At 34.9% G+C, this 20,963-nt stretch overlaps 1 long non-coding RNA gene across 1 annotated transcript; it reads right to left on the reverse strand.

Annotated features, from left to right (window-relative positions):
* Nucleotides 1-8,510: 8,510 nt before the first annotated feature.
* LOC114301651 (uncharacterized) lies at nt 8,511-18,215 on the reverse strand. The gene is made up of 5 exons (XR_014329995.1): nt 18,085-18,215; nt 17,756-17,980; nt 10,347-10,415; nt 9,125-9,176; nt 8,511-8,847 (listed from the first exon to the last, which is right to left on the reverse strand). It is a non-coding gene; the product is annotated as an uncharacterized LOC114301651 (long non-coding RNA).
* Between the last annotated feature and the right edge of the window lie 2,748 nt (nt 18,216-20,963).

The following is a 20,963-nucleotide window of genomic DNA, read 5'->3' on the forward strand; positions in this document are numbered from 1 at the left end:
AACAGGGGTTTAGTGTGCCCCATTCCAAATCGATACCAATAACGGACATCCTTATTGTTTGGATGAAGATGATGAACAACTGGAATATTACCCTCCTCCAGTGTCCCTTTGTATAAATTTATGCTATTGGAAATATGCACTCCAAAAAAACTCCAAATCAAATGTCCCACTGGGCTAGAGACTAGAGTAAAAAAATTGAAAAAAACCGAAAACCAATCCGATCCAAACCAAACTGCTCGGTTTGGTTTGGTTTTCTCACTGCACGGTTTGGCTTGGTTTTTAAAATAGGCAAACCGTACTTCATCGATTAGTTCGTGGTTTTATAGTTACAAATCCGTTTAGAACCGAACCAGACCGTTTAAATATATATATAATTTGTTAACTACCGTAAACACTCAAATATCTTACTAGTATTAAATATATATACCTAAGTTATATCTCACTACTTTTACAAGGGTAAATTACCAATAAGTCCTACTTTTGAAACTTATTACCCATTAAATTCTATTGGATAAATTTATCAGTCTTTCTTGTTTTTATCAATAAATTTACAATGATAAATTTATCAATCAAGATCTGTAGGTAAAAAAAATTAGTTAATATGACTGATTGGTAAGTGCCGCTTTTTACAACTGTGTTATTGTATATAGCAGTAGAACTAATTCTAAATATTTATCAAACAATTTTTAGGTTGTGAACAATATTTTGTGATCATATTATAAATGATAACCATATTTCTAAAAACCATCGTTCCGAACCGAACCGAACCGCATTTTAGTGGTTTGGTCTAGATTGGTTCCTAGATTTTCATGGTTTAGTTTGGTTCCAAATTTCATGGAACGGTAAGTAATAGTTTGGTTCCGTCTAAAATGGTTCTCCTAAACCCAACCAATTTGAACCATGCTCACCCCTACTAGAGACAATAAATTAAATTAATAAAAAAACATAAAAATAATAAATAAGCATAGACATCTAGATAACAACATGAATAACTCTTTTTTGAAATGTTAAAACAAAATAAATTGGCACACAATAATTGATGGCAAATCAATATTTAAGCCTTGAGAAAACATATCTGCAAAGTTTTAATCCTATATTAGTTATATAAAAGGCATAACACCAAAATTTGTACAAAAGAAACCACCTACAAGTACTTCCCCAACACCAAAAAGCAAATTCATAAAATTACAATTCAAACTCAAATTAAACTAAAGTACACGTTTAAAATAAATAAGTAAAACAACGACATATGCACCCAAAAAATTTATTACGAGTCCCAAAAATATGAATATAGAAACAATGTGTAATAAAATTGTTAAAATTTACCATCACCTACCACCAATTTACCATCACCTACCACCACCTACTCCTCACCTACTCCTCACCTACTACACTCACCCTCTCCTATATAATGAGCCACTCACCATTTGTAATAAAAACAACATCAATACATCAATCAATAATACATAAATTTTTACATGGTATCAGAGCCATAAGATTTAGGCCTGTATTTTGTTTTCTCACCGGCGGGCAGCCGGCCGGCAACCTTGCCTTCGCTGCCCGCTGGAATTTTAGAAACAGAGGGTGAAACCAAGCCATGCTCTGTCTCTGTTTTCCCTCAACAACAACAACAACAACAGGGAAACCCAACCTCTCCCTTCTTCTTCTCAGATCAGACCTCCATCAACTCGCTAGATGTGGAGGGTCCGGTCAATGAATGGTGGGATCGTGAGATCAAGACCATGAGTCATATCAGACCATGTGTTGACAAAGTGGAGACCAGAAGCTCCGTCTGCCACGTGGTGTTGCCTACCTACACCAAGTGATACACCCCCGCATTTGAAGTATGTCACCTGCAAGACGAGCAGAGGATACGACGAAATCCCTCCGAAATAATCGACGGTCGGAATGAGCTGCCGGAGCTCCAGAGTCGGTGCGAAGTCTCCGAAATCATCAACACACGCCTCCGTAACCGCCTCCACGAACAGAACTCCCTCGGCGTTGCAATCGATTTCGATTCGACCGTCCTCGTCTCTACCGAGCCGCCCCTCTTTCCGAGGGAACCCACCAACCATGACAGCAATATTGACTCCAGTGCATACCTCAACAACATCAGTTGTAGCAACAACACCTTTAAGGAGAGGAAATGCAGCATCCACCAACTCCATTTTCACTCCATGCAGTGCCTCAGCAGCAGGTGGAATATCAAGCATGTGAAGAATCACAGGCTGGTCCGAACCCAACATAACTCCTCTGGCAATCATGGGAACAAGAGCATATCCAATTTGCCCTGCAGCACCAGTGACGAGGACGCGAACTGGTTCTTTGGCCATTGTAGAGAGAGAGAAGAAAGAGACTCGGATTTGATCAAATGGGGAAGAACTGCACGAGCGCTCTGCTCAGCCCTAGCTTCATCGTCTGACTCTTGGAGAAGCAAATAGAGAGAGAGAGGGGGAACACACCGAATGGCTCTGAACTCTACTCTCCTCGCCCTAATTCCTTCATCTCTCTCCTCTTTCCACTTTCACACCCACTACCTGTTTTTATTCAACCCACTAGATTTCTTTTATTTTCTTTTAATATATTACCAACACACACACACCACACCCACGTTCTTTTCCACTTTACTTTTATTTTAATATCTATATATATATATTTTTTATTATCCTATCTTTCCACCGTCCTCTCCAATAATACTTCACTCTCTCTCACTTTTAACACTCACTTTTAACACTCTCTTTCCATTCTTTTTATTTTCATCTACACATCCCCGATATTTTCTCTTTCATATAAAGCGGCTGTGTTCTGCAACAATGCGATGATGATGTTTGTTTTAAACAAAAAAAAAAAACAAAAAAAAAAAAAAACTCAATCCCTGACATTTCATCATCATTTTCTTTTATTTTTCTTTCCATCATCCTTTTCTTTGATTTTTAGTTTAACCCCTCTTTATATCTTTTATCTGTAAAAAAAAAAAATACAAAAAATAAAAACAAAACACCACAACAACAAACCACCCAAAACAAAAAAAAAAAAAAACACATTTCCCAACACCTTTGCTGTCATATAGATTTACATTCCACAACCTTGTCCTTTTATTCATCTCCGGGATCAACCCCGATCACACTTACACACACAAAAAAAAAAAAAAAAAACCAAAACAAATCAAAACAAAACACACAGCACTGACCACCATCACCCCAACAGAGGTTTACTCTGCAGCCAGTCTCTTCTTCTTGCCTCCGTCCTGGGCGGCCCTTGACGGTGTTGCCTCCGTGTTTCCCATTCCACTGGGCACGATCACTCCACCCTGCTCCTCCACTACAGCATATGGCGACCCTCCAAATCGGAACATCACGGTGGCCTTCCGCTTCAACTCCCTGTTTTCCGCCTTTAGCACACTTATCTCTGCTCGCGCATCCTTATACATGCGTTGGAGCAGAGCCAGCTGGGAGTTTAACTGCTGCATCTCATTTGCCCTACTCTGCAGCCGGTTCGACAAGTTTGTCACCGCAGTCATGGTTTCCACGCATGACTTCAGAGTATACTGATTGGCCTCAATATCAGTTTGCACCGCCATTTTTTGCTCTACCGACCGCATCGGAAAGTTCAACGGAGTAAACACAGAGGTGTTTGGTTGAGGTTCACTGGCCACCGCACCAGTTATTTCTCTTGTGGACTCGTTAAGGTCTGGAAAGAGAGTGAGCAGACCACGGGAAGATGAAGCCATTTTCTGGGCAACAGAGTGTTACAGAATATCTCTCGCAACAGAGTGTTACAGACTCTCTCAGGAATCTCTCTCAGAAAACGAAGAGTTTTTCAGAGTGTTACAGAATATCTCTCGCAACAGAGTGTCTCTCTCAGGAATCTCTCTCAGAAAACGAAGAGTTTTTCAGAGTTTTTCTAGTAGGATTTTTGTCTCTGCTTCCAAGCCTCAGCCTCAGTTTATAAAGACCCTGACGAAGAGGCAGACACGCGCATCATGCGCCTCTCGGTGCTCGCCGACAACTTGGGCGCGCCTTTTGATGGCACGTCTTTTGATGGCACGTCTTTTGATGGCACGTCTTTTGATGGCACGCCTTTTGATGGCACGCCTTTTGAGGGTGCGACTTTTTAAGGGTCCGACAAGACTCTGTAAACTGTCCCGACATAGATTCCGGTTAGTTTCTACAAGGGTCCGACAAGACTCTGTAAACTGTCCCGACATTGATTCCGGTTAGTTTCTACAAGGGTCCGACAAGACTCTGTAAACTGTCCCGACATTGATTCCGGTTAGTTTCTACAAGGGTCCAGCAAGATTCCGTAAACTGTCACAACAACTGTCACAACATTGTCTGCTACAACGGTCCGACATGACCCCATAAACTGTCTTTTACAACGGTCCGACATGACCCCATAAACTGTCTTCTACAACGGTCCGACATGACCCCATAAACTGTCTTCTACAACGGTCCGACATGACCCCATCAACTGTCTTCTACATCGGTCTGACACCGCCATCCAGTGTCCTCTACACCGTTATGACACCACCATACAGTGTCCTCTACATGGTTATGACACCCCCATACAGTGTCCTCTACAACGTTATGACACCGCCATCCAGTGTCTTCACCAATGGTCTGACACGACCATACAGTGTCTCTTATCCTTTTTTATTTTTATGTATTTTCTTGTTTTGTTACTCTCTCCAAACTCAAGTTGGTTAGTTTCTATCCTCCTTGAGTTTGCGGGGGGCTGTTAAAATTTACCATCACCTACCACCAATTTACCATCACCTACCACCACCTACTCCTCACCTACTACACTCACCCTCTCCTATATAATGAGCCACTCACCATTTGTAATAAAAACAACATCAATACATCAATCAATAATACATAAATTTTTACAAAAATAAAGATTTTTTCATAAAAACTGACTACTAGATTTGTCATTTAGAATTAGTTATTTAACTCTTGGACTTCATGAACAATAGGGGAAAAGCATGGCTTGGATTGATTCGGTTTAGGAGTAACCAAGACCAAACCAGTACTTACGGTTCCATGAAACTTGGAACCAAACCGAACCATAAAAATTCTATGGAAAAGAGAGGGCTGGCTTTATTGCTAAATAGAAGGATTTTCTATGTAATGCTGTATTTGTACTTACAGTCTCCCTTGTTCCCATTTTCTAAATAACTCAATTTTTGTGTAAACTACACAATTTATACACTTCATGTACTAAGTCAACTAAAATAAATAAAATACACATAAATAACACAAAATTAATAATTATCAGGCTTAAAGAATCCATCTCTCGAATTTCATGTCAGTCCTGGCCTAGATGCATGCAAATCGAGACACTTGTTGCACTGCCTTTCTCAACACTCAATTAAATTCTATTTAAATAGGATTGTGCCTTGTAGTATTTCAAGCCAAATAGGATTGTGTCTTATCACAGTCATTTGGCTTAGAACACTAAAAAAGTTAGCATAGACAAACCTTGCTCCTAGGCCCAAGTCCCATCCAGGCCCAAGGTTTGAGCCGTGTAGTGTTGCAAGCCAAATGACTGTGGTAAGACGATTGGCCCAAGGCTTGCGTCTTAAGGGCTTTATTATTATTACTTTAATTGGTTTTGTTTAAAATCTGACCATTGATTTAATATGGTGCAGCTACAGAAGATTCCTACTCTTATTACAAATGCCAATACATTGGACATTCAACCCCAAATCAATGATAGAAGAAAAATTAACCCTAATTCCTAATCTCCAAAAAACACTAAATGTATAACATTTCATTTTGTTTATGTTGAACCCTAAATTATTTACTTATATTAAATTATATATTTTTTCCTGTACAAGGTGCGCCTCACTTCGGGGAAGCCTGCACCTCACCTTGTGCCTTGAGCCTAGGCCCCAGGAGACCTTGACGCCTTGGTGCACCTATCGCCTTTAATAACACTGGTTAGAAGACCGAGAGTGAACTTTAACTCTCATTCTCATGAGGGCTACCCACTAATCGGTGATGCTGAATAAGCTTAATCCTAATTATGACCAATGTTTCGAGAATGAGGCCAATTCTAATCATTCTACTTACTAACTGAGCATAAATGCAAGCAGTACACTATGGATGATATGAAATGCATAGATATAATACTCTAATAACGCAAGAAGTACAGAAGATGTACCTCGGACCATAGAAGGTCCAGCTGAAGCATTAGGCTAGGGTGGAGGAACGACGGTGGTCCCAGCATACACACGACCATGTTGGCCTCCCTGCTGGTAATCCTAATGAAAAACTGCCCCTTCCAGGAAAGGTTGCTGAACAATTTGCTCTAAGACAACAAGAACAACTCTATGACTTTGGGCCAATACTACCTAGCTCGATGGCCCATAGCCCTGATGGCTCTGGCCAAACTAGAATGGACGTGCTTGAGAGCTAGATGCGAATCCAACTTCTGGACACATACCCAAATCCGACTCTCTTACCGAATCCATGTAACATAGCTCCTAGCACAAAACATAGATTGAGTATATTGCTACATCCAACTTAGTATGCACCTAAAGAACAAGGAGTTGAGACAATAAATCTCCATGAGATGAAACACATTTAAGTGGAAAAGCTACAATATAGATTAGTGCATTCCAAACTGGGCAATCCAAGGAGAATTTCATCTCCAATGAAGATTCTCAAAGGGGTAGAAGGGTATATATGTATATGTATGCATGAACAATACTTCCTAATTTGACAACCGGGATGGATTTCACATCACAATTGTGTGAAAGCCATGTAGGAGGTCCAAATAATTGCTAAGAACAACAGGACAATGCATTCGACTCCCATTGCAATCTGATATTCTTTGTTGTGACAATCAAATCTCAACTTAACTACAGTAAGAACCCACCACTCGTTTGAATTCATCTTCAAAGAAGAGAATTTTGAACTGAGTTTGAGAATACATTTGAATGGTGTGGATCGAACAGTATCTCACTACTCCTGAGCATTTATGCCAACAGTAGGGATAATGTTTTTGCCTTCCAAATTTTCCAATCTAATTAAAGTGAAAAGTTGAATGAATAGTCACAATAATGTTAGGTATTGACATTTGCAGTAGATAACTACTGAGCCCATCATGAGCAATTTCCGGTTAATATGTTTCTTTTATGGCACCAAGAGGCTATTGCTAAATGAATAATGCTGTTTCTTCTAAGTAATTAACATACATGTTAAATTTTGGATTGGTTAGGCTAAGTTTAGGCTGTTTTGATGTTTTGATAGAGGTGATTGGGATGACATTGGGCAGTGGGCACAACAGTTATGGTCAAAGGCTAGTGTATGAGCTATATGTGCCCATAGGGCGTAGTTGCCATGGTCAAATTTTCTTCTGAACCAAATCAACTAATTGTCATTAGTGAAATAATGAGGGCCACACACAGATAATAACTATAAAAGAGACATAATAATTAATTGCAGTAATTACATCATAGAAAGCAGGTATATGACAATTTGTGTATAGGTTAAGTCGGTAAAGAAAAGATCAAGATTAGTAAGGGGACAACTCCAAAGATCAGTGCTCTAACAAAATTACCCAGCAATTCACTCCAGATGTTAGGGTTTTAACACCAAAAATAAATGTTAGCATTTCAGGTTTCAAAATGAATGTGAGAGAGAGAGAGAGTACCTGATATTGCAACGACGATGATGGCTGACAGTAGTGTGGTAGCGAAGGGGTGAGGACCTGAGATGAAAATAGGTTTTAGGGTTTTAAAATTAAAAAGGAGATACAGAAATCGAGAGTCAAATAGAAAATTTCACAAAATTACCTCATCCATGGCGGAGGAACAGGGGATGGTTGATATGGTTGAGTGACGGTGGACAGTCAATAAGGCAGTGGCACTGGACAGTGCTCTACTGGGTTTTCAATTGGTGGTGATCATGTGTGCTGTAATCAATGGAAAGAGAGAGAGAGAGAGAGAGGGGTTGTGCATAGGTTAAGCCTTCTGTGACAAACACTTTGTCGCCTGAATTAATTTGGAAAGTTAACGACATCCTTCTATAGGAACAACCTTCTGCAACAATTAAGCATCGGTCGCCAAAATGTTCTCAAAATGCACCAAAAATTTTCATAACTGCTAAAATAAAAATAGTCATTTGGCGGGAAATATTACTGGTCATTGTTCGTAGGGTGTCACTATGAGACAAACTATTAGTTGCCATAGGTTACTGTTTCATCGAGGACACAATTCCCTCATTATGGCAGCAGAACTTGGGGAACTTAGCACCAAGCCTTTGCTGACTAAAGCTTTAATTTGGTTGCCACATATTGGACTTTCTGTGACAAGATGTATTTCAGTCGCCAAAAGCTGACCTTCTCAGTGATGGAATTTTCTCGGTCACCAATAATGGTCACTGAAAGTGCTTTGCTTTTCTTATAATGTTATATGCTAGCTCCCAATCATTTTCAAGGCTTGGAAGAAAGGCCGTTTTGATGTAACAAGGATGTGAAAAGCATCAAACAGAACAAGAGGAACGTAGCAAAAACTGGGCATTAACAAACTATACAAAGATTGATGTTACAATAAAGTCGTTAAAAATATAAATGATACTCAAAAGCCAACTTTAGGGACATAGAATTTGAATTCATCCTTTGAATTCTGCCATGTTAGCCAACAAAAGGGCCAATATTGATAGAGGACCCTGCATCTAACCACTAGCATTGGAAAATGAATGGTCAACTATCAAACTCATCTGTTAGAAAATCCACATCTGTAGGCAGACCGATACGAAGTTTTTCCTGGAGTTCCAACTGTTTGGGTAGAACAAGTTCAATTTCATGGCCGGACAAGGAAAAATATCTCTCCCGCACCATCTGTAACCAGAAAAATGCGAGAAAAGAAAAGAAAAGCTGTTGTAATTCAAAAATGATACGGCATCACCTTACTTTTCATACTTGTACTTCACAAGATCAATAAGCAGCGCTACGAATAGAACTTATAACAAGCATAAATAATTAGGACTGCATTTAGAATTATCCTTTTATACAAATTAAGGATGATATGTTAGAAGCCAAAAATAAAAGCTAAAAAACAACAAAAATAAAAATACAAACATAAATATGTATGTATATATGATAACATAACACATACCACGGCAGCGTAGGCATCGATTCTCCCTTGGCGAGCAAACTTGCCGATGCCCCTAAAAAAATTTTGAGGGTCTATCAAAGGGTACACATTCCTTCACATATGCAGTTTCACAATCTTTTATTTGTGTTCTATTATACTAAATACTAGACATCATAAATTAGCATTCTTCATGTGTTGTACAATAAAGACTCGAATTAAAGCGTAATGATTTTTCCAAATGACATTTTTTTTTTAATCAGCAAAAAGTAAATTTTCATTAAAAAGAAAAAAAGATAAAGTACAAAAGGAAGCAGGCAGACGTCCAAGAAAAAAACAATAAAAGAAAGGAAAATACGTACTCACATTCTACAAATGGCTCTCCGACCCATATGAGAGAGAGAGAGAGAGAGAGAGAGACCCCTTTAAAAGGAGGAGCTACTGGCACCCAAAAGAAACCAAAAAACATATTTTTCCACATTCTTTCAATATCATCTTCTGTTCCCTATAAGACCCACAGAACCACACATTTCCAAAGTGCTTGTGCCTTGTCATTTGATCCAAAACCTCTAAAGTCAATGCAAGTTCAGATTCAATTAAGCACAACAAACCTGAATGTAGATGCTTATTGTTAATTTTATGTGTTTAATGAAAGCCATTTCACTGATGCCACCATGCTCAATTTGATGGTCTACAAATAGCAGGAAAGGAAAACTTATATCCTGCACTAAATAACGCATAAAACTCAAATTATGAATTCTTTTCCATGTTTTCCTGTAACAGTAAATGACATGGTTTTATTAGCTGTTTTAATCAAAGCTAAATTCTCAGCTCTTCAAAACTAGAGAGAGAGAGAGAGAGAGAGAGATTACATATTTGAGTATCCACTATAAAAGTTGGAAACCAATTTACTCCATAGTTTTTAACATGGGATTTGGGAGTGTATCATGTTTTTTACATCATTTTTAACAAGTCTCATTCTTTTATGTGAGCATGGAGATGTACCTATCCAACCCAACAAATTGTGTGATGAAACTAAATGAGAAACAAATTGGAAAAATTCAACCGCCAAATTCATAAAAAAAGACCCCCCTAATAATGAACCTTTCAGTACATGACAGCCTAGCAAAGTGAGGTTAATTCATTCACAAAAGGACAAAGATATGAAACATAACCTGCTGCTTTTGAAATCTACTCAAGGAGTGACAAATATCAAAATAATTAAGATGCGTTAGAGAAAAATTACCTATCAATCATTAGATTCATGCCTTCAGTTGACGTCCCGTGTTCGTCCTGAAGATATACTCTCCAACCCCTGCATTTTTAGAACTGAGATCAGTAAATCTGAAAAAGCAATACATCCATGAACAGTACTGTGGTCAAGCATATGTCAAGTGGTATTAACATACATGATCCTTCAAAAGGCAATAATTGATGGAGTTTAAACACAAAATACTTCATCAACAACAACTGCATAGTGCATGAATTACTTGAAATCCTATACAAAACTCGTCAATCTTACTAGCATAGTTAGCCACAAAAATACTTGCGGAAACAGTTTGACAAACATAGAGCTACGGGTAAGCTTACAATAAATAATCGAAGCAGTATTTGTTTAGTAAATTTGAAGATGTTTTTGCACACTCATAAAGGGTTCATAAGCAAAACGAACTGCTCAAAATAAGAAATCCATTTTGAAGGTGGTTTTGCAGACATTACATGACTTATGGCAAAATATTAAATGCAATTACTCATTTGCATTGCAATAGTTTTATGGAAAGGATGCATATAAAATGTAGAGCCAAAAGCAATGAGGCCATTGCAGAATCCTGACCAGGAGACTAAAATAGTTGTTCATATGTAGAGATGGCAATTTGAACCCCACCTGGCGAGGACCCGACCCCGAATTGAGCGGTTATTCCCCGAAAAATTGCCCCGACGGGCGGAGGATGGTATTCAAAACTTAATCCCCGATGATATCTGGGCCAGGGACGGGGATACGTGTCCAAGCCCCGGACCCAGCCCGGCCTCGTTTAGCCCCTGAGGTAAAATTACCATTATGTCCCTGGGTATATATATGCATGTGTTTGTTTAGGGTTTGACACACTCAACTCAGTCTCTCACACTCACTCACACACATGGCGCTGCTCCTCTCTCTCTCTCTTCTCCCTCGCCGCTATGTTGTTTAGGGTTTGGTCTCCCCCTCTTTCTCTCACCGCCGCTCCTCCCTCACCGCCACTGCTGTTTAGGGTTTCGCCTCCCTCTCTCTCTCTCACACACGACGGGGCTACTGCTCTCTCTGCTCCCTCAACGCCGCTCCTCCCTCACTGCCGATCCTCCCTTGCTGCTGCTGCTGCTCTCTCTCTCTCTCTCTCTCTCTCTCAGGATTTCGATGTAGGGTTTACGTACATATATGTATATATATATATCTAAGTGTATACATTTGTGATCTAGGGATTTCATTTCACTGTTTCTTCAACCTCTGTTTGTTTTTTTTTTTTCTCTAAATTTATTTATTATATATATATATATATGTCAAAAAGTGCGAATTTTATTATGAATTTGAAAACAGAAAAAGAAATGAAGCAAAAATTTTACAGTGGGATTGTGTTTATCTGTTTACAAAACAGATCATTAATGTATATCTGTTTATTATTTATCTGAATTGGTGTTCTGATTGTTGTTTTAAAAATTATCTAATCTGTGTATAAAAATAATCTGATTTATTTTAAAGAATGGCATTCTGATTGTTGTATTATATGGTCTGGTTGTTGTTCTGATCGGGAGTTGGTGTTTTGATTGTGTTCTGATTGTTGTTTTAAAAATAATCTGATCTGTATTTGGGAATTGTTATTTTAAAAATTATCTGATCTATGTTTAAAAATAATCTGATTTATTTTATGAGGTTGATGACTAGATAGACTGTCAAAGGATCATTTTAATTAAACTGCCATTACCTAATGGTTGTCTTGGCAATTCGAGACACTGAAAGATTAAAATTCTTATACACCTGATCACTATGTTTTATTTGCACAAACTGGGTGAGATTGGTGTTGGATCCTCCTCTCTGTGATATTCATTTCATGTTATTTTTGTAAAGGTTAAAAATGTTAGAAGTTAACTCTCAAGTACCATTTGAGAGCGAGGTATCACAACAATCATTGCCAGCTACCAACTCACCGTCTCCCCTCTCTAATCAAAATGTTATTGACTTAGAAGAAGAGTCCAATACTTGTGGAGGAACTAAAAGGAAAACTAGTGTTGTGTGGGAACACTGTAAGAAACAAGAAGTCAATGGGGTGTGGAAGGCAATATGTAATTATCGTAATAAGCATCTTGGAGGTGATTCAAAAAATGGAACTGGGCATTTGCATGATCACTTTAAGAGTTGTACTAGGAAAAAAGTGTGAGGCAAAAAGTTTTAACTAACAACTTTAATAGAAAGAGTCCAAAAATGAATTTTTATATTTTTGATCAAGATTTTGCTAGGAAAGAGTTGTCACATGTCATAATATTGCATGAATATCCCCTCTCTATCGTAGATCATGTTGGTTTTAAACGATATTCAGCAGCATTTCAACCATTGTTGAAAGTACCTTCTCGAAATACGATAAAGAGTGATATTTTAAAATTTTATGATTATGAGAGGGTGAAGACATTCAGTTTGGTGGAGCATATCAAAAGTAGGGTGGCAATCACAACTGATATGTGGATTGCTAGCAATCAAAAGAAAGGATTCATGGCTGTCACCACAGACTTTATTGATGATTCATGGACATTGCAAAGTCGCATTTTAAGGTAAATTTGTATTGAGTTTGTAAATTTGCAAATCTTTTAAAAGTTCTATCTTATTCAGTTCAATTTGCATATTATTAATACTTGTTCATGAATATTATATTTTAGGTTTATTTATGTTTCATGTCTACACACAAAAGAAGTTCTTTGTGATACTTTGCTTGCATGTATGATAGATTGGAATATTGATAGAAAAATCTCTATTGTTACTGTTGATAATTGCTCCACAAATGATGCCATGATTACCATGTTGATGGATAAGTTGAGTAATACATCGCTTTTGTTGCGTGGTAGTTTGTTTCATATGCGTTGTTGTGCACATATTTTGAATTTGATTGTGAAAGATGGACTGGATATCATACGAGTGGGTGTGGAGAAAATTCGAGAAAGCGTAGCTTATTGGACAGCAACACCAAAAAGACAAGAAAAATTTGAAGAAATAGTCAATCAATTGCGTAATCCACGTACTAAGAAATTAGGACTTGATTGTGCAACTAGGTGGAATTCAACCTACTTGATGCTTCAGACTGCCTTATTGTATAAGGATGTCATTTCTCGGTTGAAAAATAGAGAGCCCCAATATAAGACCGTGCCAAGTGAGGAAGAATGGGAGCTTGCTACAGAGATTAGTGAGAGGTTTAAGATATTTTTTTCTATCACAGAGTTATTTTCTGATACTAAGTATCCCACAGCCAATGTTTGTTTCCCACCTTTATGTGAGATTAGGATGGCACTGTCTCAATGGCTCTCTTGTGAAATTGAAGTGATTAGAACAATGGTATCAAAAATGGTGGAAAAATTTGATAAATATTGGTTAGTGATACATGGTGTTATTAGAGTTGATGTTGTACTTGATCCTAGGTATAAGATGAGTGTATTGGAGTTTTATTTTAAGAAACTTTATGGAGACAAAGATGAAGATGAAGTTGATAGGGTTCGTCAGATTTGTTATGATTTGTTGCAAAAGTATCAGCACCGAGTTGGTAAAGAGACCGATGTTGTTGGTGACTCTTCTACTCATCCAGAAATTGTTACAAAAACCCTTTAAAAGTATGATTTGTTTATTAGTAGGAAGAACAGTAAAAAATGAAGAATGTAAGATCAGAGTTGGACCATTATCTAGAAGAGGATGTTTTGCCAAGAACTTTAGGTTTTGATTTTTTGAATTGGTGGAAAGCCAATGGACCAAAGTATCCAACTTTACAGGCAATAGCTAGGGATATTTTAGCTATTCCTGTATCTACTGTTGCTTCTGAGCCAGCATTTAATACTAGTGAAAGGTTGGTGAGTCCACATCGTAGTAGACTTCATCCAAACACATTAGAAGCATTAATGTGTGCACAAAGTTGGTTGTGGGGTGCAGAGATAAAAGGTACTCATATTATTATTTCATCCAATTTACATATTAGTATTTCACTTTTATATTACCATGGAATAATTTCAATATTGAATTTATATTCTCTACTTTTTAGGAAATTCAACATTGGAATCGGTGGGCTATACGACTATATATGATGATGATGAGATCGACTCGGATGAGTCGTGTGCCACTTTTGTATGTGTTGTCATCTTTTTTGTTTTAATTGTTAACATCTTTGACATCTTATTATTAGTATTGATTATTATTTTTTTTTTCCTTTTTGTTATTTAACAAGAATTCAAATTGAAGGAGATGATGAAAGTTGTGATGTGGTAGTATAAGTATTGGACAAACAATCTTTTTTTTTTTTTTTTGGTTTCACAATGGATTTGATTTTTTATTTTGTAATGGATTTTTTTTTTTTTAATTTTATTTTTTGGGTAGCCTATCCCTTGCGGGCTGTGCTTGAGACTAATTATTATCTTTGCAACTTCAATTTTTCTTTGTGTGGGCTGCTGGATAGAATATGCTATTTCAGTTGACAAATTATGGCTGCTAGATGGAATCTGTCAACTTGTTGAATTTTTTGGGTAGCCTATCCTATTTGAATATGTTGAAAAAATGTTGACAGAATATGTTGAAAATATGTCACAGATTATTTGAAAATATGTTGATAGATTATGGCTATTGAGTTTAGCTTGACAGATTATGTTCCTATTGAGTTTATGTTTGACAGATTATGCTATGCTATTGACAGATTTTTTGAAAATATGTACAGATTTGAAAATATGTATAGATTTTTTAATTTGCTATTGAGTTTAGCTTGACAAATTATGTTGACAGATCATGCTATGCTATTGACAGATTATTTGAAAATATGTACAGATTTTTTAATTTGCTATTGAGTTTAGCTTGACAGATTATGTTGACAGATTATGCTATGTTATTGACAGATTACAGAGTATGCTATGTTATTGACAAATTATTTGAAAATATATACAGATTTGAAAATATGTACAGATTTTTTAATTTGAAAATATGTATTAATTATTTGTTTGAATAGGGTGTTTAAAATTTAAAAAATATATATCAATATATATATATATATGATATGTTACTGCAATTCGGGGAATTTGCGAGGTCGGGGATACTCGATCCCTGATCGGGGGCGAGCGCGGGCTGGCGATGGGGTCCCCGCCGAGGATTGGGGGCGGGGCAGGGAATTTCTCATTTTCGGGGATCGAGGACGGGGAGTGTAGTCCCGGCCCGCCCTGCCCCGTTGCCATTCCTATTCATATGATAAGCAACTCAGGCAGATGCCACAAACATTTGGTAAAAAACACCATTTTGCCAAGGCAAGAATCGAAGACTATAGCTTACAAGCTAAGTTACACGGACTCAGATATGGGTATCGGGTGCGGGTGTGTATCTAAGGGTCGGACACTTCAAAATTAAAAATTAAGGATGCGTGGATATGTATCCAAATTTGGATACAGGTACGGGGATACGTTAAATAGTTTGTTTTAAAAAAAATATATTTATTATATAAAGATGAGTTATATTATATAAATAACAAATAAAAATTATTTTAGATATAAAATAAATTATATTATTTATGATATATTGTATTATATAATTTTTTTGGATGAATAATATTATATATTATTATATTAATGTAATTTATACTATATGTTAATATAAATGTAATATGAATAATGGATGAATAATATTATATGATATGAATAATATGATATATTATATTATTATATTATGAGATTTATATTATCTACTAATATTATATACCAACAAATATATTATTATTATTATTATATACCAATATATTATTATATTATTATCTACTAATATATTATATTATTATATAATCTACTAATATTATATACTAATAGAGGGAGATCGAGAGAACAAAGAAGAGAAGAAAGAAGTCGGCGACCGAGAGAGAGAGAAGGGAGATCGAGGTCGAGAGACGAGAGGAGAGGAAGAGAGATCGACAAATCGAGAGACGAGAGAGAAGACAGAGAAGGAGATCGAGATCGAGCATATCGAAGCAGTCGAAGAAGCGACCGATGTCTTCGCCATTTTGACAAGTGACCGAGTTCTCTCTTTCTCTCCCTCTTTCATCTCTTTTGCTGTCTGTAAAGAGCCGTGTCCGAGAGAGAACACGCGAATCCGACACAGATCTCACACCCGCACCCATGTCGTGTCGTGTCGACACGGGTACTTCGCCCCAAAGTGCCCAATCCATGTAACACAGCTTACAAGCCAATGACGACATCTTCTTAGACCGCTCCACAAATTTAATTGGAGGAAAACAACTTACAAGACAATGACTACATTTTCTTATCTCCAATGTATAGAATCATCATCTCTAGTTCAGACTACTGTAGTTGGGGAATGTATTCATATCCACTTTATAATTTATACTAACTAAGGTTCAATGTCCTAGGACTCACATGTCCAGAAAGGGCATCAACATCCCCTTCATAAAAGACAAGTCCTTCAAAGATACAAGATAACTAAAAAACACCAAAGTAATTAGAAATCACATTATAACACTAGATATACTAACAACAGAAAGTTTATTTATTTATATTTTAATCAGAAAATACTATAGGTATAAGTGGTCCTACTACAATGTCACATTCACCAAATGCATTTGTGTTTGAGGTGCCCTACAGGCTACAGATACTGCAAGGGAATCATGTGAAAACTTATAAGTGGCTTCCTTATGAAATATGAACAGTTGTTGTATGATTAAGAAGAATGGCCGTGATGTTTTGAGTATATACTTTGCTAACAAGCAGCATGAATTAGCCTATGTCGAACCAAAACACTTCATGACTGAAACTTCAAACCAACATGAACAGCTGGTGTCTATCCCAAGTATCTAATTCCCAGGATATTAAAAGTTTGTAGACCTTAGAGAATATAAGTAGATTTAGCTTTCAAATTCTAGTCTTAATGAAACACCAAATTTCAAAGGATGTTCATCTTAAGGTCTCCAATACAGCATATGCATGTGATTACCCAATTTTAAAAAAATTAGGACCAATTCGTTATCCACGCTTCCCAAAAAATTAAAACCAATCCAATCTGTTTAAATCGTGGAACCAATCTGAACCAATCCGTTGGTTTAGGACCGCAGATTCACATAATTAAATAACAAAAAAAATATAGAACATTTAAAAATAATAAACAAAAGCAACAAACAAAAGTAATAAAACTGGATACACATTACACAAAGGAGAGTTCTCCTCTGTATAAACTAAAAATAGCATCAAACAAAGGCAATAAAGAAACTGATTTTAGACAAACAAAAGCAACAGAACTCCATAAACAGAAGCAACAAATAATTGGAATTGATTAAACAATATTATCTATCTCAAGACCATGAATATGATATACGACATATCAATCAGTGGCCAACAACAAATAAAAAGATAGAGATAATAATAAAGGTATGATTCAATTATAAAACACACCTTCTTTTCTAGTGCTCTAATTTTTTTTATCAATATCTGGAACAGGATCTGAAGGAGTTGAACATTGTGTTGAGTTTGAGGGAGGTGCAACCACAGCAGGATTTGCAGAGATAGCAAGGTCATTCAACTGAGATACCTCTGGCTCAACAGATTCCAATCCCTGAGACTTGCATCTTCATCCGACGTTTCATTCCTATCCGAGTTCTTACCCTTATCAAGAGGAGCCTGCACCAGTAACAGAGTGTGGCCTTTTAGCCTCTGTTCATGGGTTACATTTTGAGATGAGATGGAACCAACAGTGTCACCGAGAGAGAGATAGAGCAACAGACCAAGCCGCTAGCGATCTGAGCTGAGATGGAAATCCACCGATCTGATCTGAGATGAAATCACAAGAATAGAGAGAGAACTCAGCCTGAGAAAGAGACGAGAGAGAGGCCTGTGACAGGCTGAATTAGGTTAGGGTTTACCTTTTATATGGAACTAGTGATAACTCGCGCGGGACTTTATAAATTTTTTAAAAAAATCATTATGATTATTTTAAAGTAATTTAATATTTTATCTGAAAATATATATAAAATTTATAAGGTAATTTTTATATTTATAATTTTTTAAATTATTAGTTTAAAAAAATTAAAATACAAATTAAATGAGCTTAACTGAGTTATGAAAATGTATAAATTTAAAAGTTATAATTAAAACAAATATATAACTGTATTATTAAATATGAAGTGAGCTGATATTTAATAATAATATGAAGTGAAGTGATATTTAATAATAATTAATATAATGTTTCTATTATTAATTTAATAATTTTAGTTACATTTCTTTTGATTTCAATTTCATAACTAAAAATACAATATGAATATAATACACACACAAATTTCTAATCTTTATGAATAAGAAGGTTTCAAAATATTTTTAAACTTTCATCATTTTCTTATATTTTTTTTTATTATTTTAACATTTTCATTAAATTTTTATCAATTTTCAAAAGAATTTTCATTCTTATCCCAATTTTTTTCTTTTCACCAATTTTGATGGAACAAACATAATTTTCAACGTTTCATCTTTTTAAATTCTTATCAAATTATAATTTAATAAAAAAAATATATTAAGGGTTGAAGATTCTCTTAATCAAAATTATAGTGAAATAACATCTTGAAATAGTCAAAGTTTGCGTATGTGGTTGGTTAAAATGTATAAGTTAATTAATTATCTTCTCATATTTGTATAAAAATTGACACTTATGACTATATTATTATAAGTTGGATTATGAAAAAAAATTGGAGTGTCAAACATTTTCCATTTGTAAGTATTCTATATATTAAAAAATGAAAAAGAAAAAAAATGTGTAGCAAACAATTGATGTTTCAATTCAAAAAATTAAAAAGTAAAAAAAAAAATAGATTGGGTCTTTTAGAGATAAAAGAAACTATCTAACTCTTCTATAAACTATTAAGATGGACTATTTTAATCACATAAAAAAATAAAAATTACATTTAGAGATTATCCCTATATATTATACTATCATATATAACTGAAGCTGGAACAAATTAACTATAATATATATGAAAGGTTATATTACGCTTTCATTTTCAATTAATTGAATTATAATTAACAAACTAACAAATAGCAGTACTAGTTTAATGGGATAGAAAGAGAATAAAAATCAAGATCACAATGATATTTAAAAGTTTTAAATTTACCTAGTTATACAAAAATTTAATATTATAGTAAAATTTTGAATTCTCAATAAATTTTTACATTTTTTTATAAAATAAAATGATAATAAAAAATAAAAAATAAAAATTTTGATACTCATTTTTTTTACTTCAATTTTATGGTCCTCATTGAAGAAAACAAAATCCGATCAAAATCCTTAGCATGGAACGAACATAGATATTTCGATTGCAACTATAATCACCAATAATTATTCTCTACCATGCAAACTTGTAAACAAACACATAAATCTTACTAAAACCGAAACCGAAAACCAAACCAATAATAAAGAAAGAGAATCACACAGGTAAAAAATAAAATTAAAAAATAAATAAATTTATAGAGTGAGAATATTACCTCCAACAACTTAAACCTTACCTAACCCAATCCGTTAGCTCCTCTGCCAGTGCCCGCGAAGTTTAAGAGTTGGAATGACTAATCAGATTATTCTTTAAATAAGATTTAAAAATTGATTAATTTTTCTCATTAAGTGATTTAAAAATTTGATATATATACATCCGAAAAATAGATAATTATATTATTAAATCATAATTCAAATTTAGATATTGTCATTTTTTTTTTAGATTCATATCTAAATTCTTATCTTTTTTATTTTTGTGTGGTTTCTATTTGAGGTTTTTTTTTTCAATTTATTTAAGATGGAGTTCTGGGTTTCTATTTTTTTAAAAAAATTTAATGTATCTGTGGTTTCTATTTATTTTTAATTATTATTATTTAGGTAAGTTATGATGTGAGTTAGACATATGATAGACATGTGAGTTTTATTGATTTAAAGGATAATGGTGGGAGATATTTTCAAATTAGATTTATTTAGATAAACTTTAAAGATTTTTAAAACTTAAAATTGGATATTGAGATGCAAAAGAAAGATTTTAACTGAATAAATAAAAATCAAATTATTAATTTTATCTGTTTGTATATTTGATTTTTATTTTTTATTTTTATTTTCTTTGTTATGTTATAATATAATATATAAGATATAGATAAATATCTACAACTTTCATGAAAAATATTATCTGATTTTTTAGGAAAGAGAGAAGGAAGGCAAATTTTAATACTTTTTTTTGGAAATCGGTGAGAGAGATTGGGATGGAGAGATTATGAAATATTTATGTTATTAAATAAATAAATCAGTCAATAGTTTTTTTAATCTATTTTATAAATTAAAAAATCAATAACTTTAGAAAATTGATTAATTTGTCCTATTAAGTGATTTAAAATTTTGATAGTTATACATAAAAAAATAGATAATTATATTGGTAAATCATAATTTAAATTTAGATGTTATATTTTTGGAGTTCCATAGCTAAATTCTTATCTTCTTTATTTTTGTGTGTAATCATAGTGTGTGGGAGAAATTGAAAAGGGTGCTGCAGTAATTATGAGAGAAGTCAAAAAGGTTTATGGTTTTTGAGAAGTCAATAAATGCTGAAGTTTTTTTTAAATCAAAAAATTAAAAAATTAGGAT

The sequence above is a fragment of the Camellia sinensis genome, chromosome 5 (assembly GCF_055761805.1).
Source record: "Camellia sinensis isolate YWXY chromosome 5, ASM5576180v1, whole genome shotgun sequence".
Lineage (NCBI taxonomy): Eukaryota > Viridiplantae > Streptophyta > Magnoliopsida > Ericales > Theaceae > Camellia > Camellia sinensis.